Source organism: Bremia lactucae (assembly GCF_004359215.1).
Source record: "Bremia lactucae strain SF5 chromosome Unknown BlacSF5_NotPlaced_18_SHOA01000004.1_1233567bp, whole genome shotgun sequence".
Lineage (NCBI taxonomy): Eukaryota > Oomycota > Peronosporomycetes > Peronosporales > Peronosporaceae > Bremia > Bremia lactucae.
The window spans coordinates 432,522-434,004 of NW_027152030.1; positions in this window are offsets into that span (position 1 = coordinate 432,522).

Below are 1,483 nucleotides of genomic sequence, written 5' to 3' on the forward strand. Positions count from 1 at the left end.
CTCCTTGGTCCGTGTTTCAAGACGGGTCAAATCGCTCCATTTCGTCAACGTCCCGAACGGCAATAAGTTACGTCTCGACTCAATCCACACACAGCTACACACGCATAGCAAGCTATCCGCACACGGCGCACATGGAGATTCGATCCCACTCATAAGCACATTAAAGGCACCTCAGTCCCAACCACGACTACTAAGTCCGCCCAGATGTAACAGACAAACGCAAGCGTTCGCCCTACCTCCTCAGCAGTCATTTCCCGCAGCATACGAACCGACATTGACGTCCCACCACAGTACAGGGCACCAGCGAGAAAATGCGAAACACACACAAGGCGCAGCAAAAAGCCGCTGCCATAGTACATGCACGCACACATTCGCCAATGAAATATACCGCGGATTATAGATACTGGAAACGATTTGGTTCCCTTTCAGCAGTTTCAGGTACTCTTTAACTCTCTTTTCAAAGTTCGTTTCATCTTTCCCTCACGGTACTTGTTTGCTATCGGTCTCGCACCAATATTTAGCTTTAGATGGAATTTACCACCTACTTCGCGCTGCATTCTCAAACAACGCGACTCAAAGAAAACGGATTATACGCATAAGCAACTCGGGAGGGAACGGGAGTATCACCCTCAATGCTGTCCTCTTCCAAGGAACTTGCCCCAAGTGCCTACGCTAATCACGCCTCTATAGACTACAATTCGCCATGCAATTTTTGCACGGAGATTTTAAGCTTGAGCTCATCCCGCTACACTCGCCGTTACTAGGGGAATCCTTGTTAGTTTCTTTTCCTCCGCTTATTAATATGCTTAAGTTCAGCGGGTAATCTTGCCTGATATCAGGTCCAACTGAGATGCATACCGAGGTACACATTAATTTCCCAAATGGATCGACTTCTCGACAGCCGAAGCTGCCACTCTACTTCACAATGGTCTACAAATTTAAAAGCAAAGTCTTAAAGCTACGGTTCATCAATTATTAAGACCGCTGCAGATACTAAAGTCAATGAGCCGTTGTTCATCCGAAGCCAACCATACCGCAAATTAACGATAATTTCCTTAATGCTACAGTCTACAAATCGATCGCCGACTTGCCATAAAAACAACTTTAAAAATAAACAAGAACATATTCAAAGATAGTGATATCAACAACTACGGTGCACCAATTATCATATTGCAGTAGAAACAAATTTTAATAAGCCGCTTTCATTAACCGAAGCTAATTAAACTGCGAATTTAACAATATCTCAATACTTAGTATTCAAAGTGATCGCCGACTGGCTGCTATTAACAAGCTTAAAACTCGCTTTTCCTATTCAAAGATCATCATATATAACTACGGTTCACCATATTATCAGGCCGAAGCGGACATGAAACTTAATTCAGTGTAAGTTAGACGAATCCGACTTACGCTAAACTAAATTTTATCTCTTAAACGCTCAAGCAATCAAACTGGTCGCCGACAGGTTACAAACAACAATCTTTAA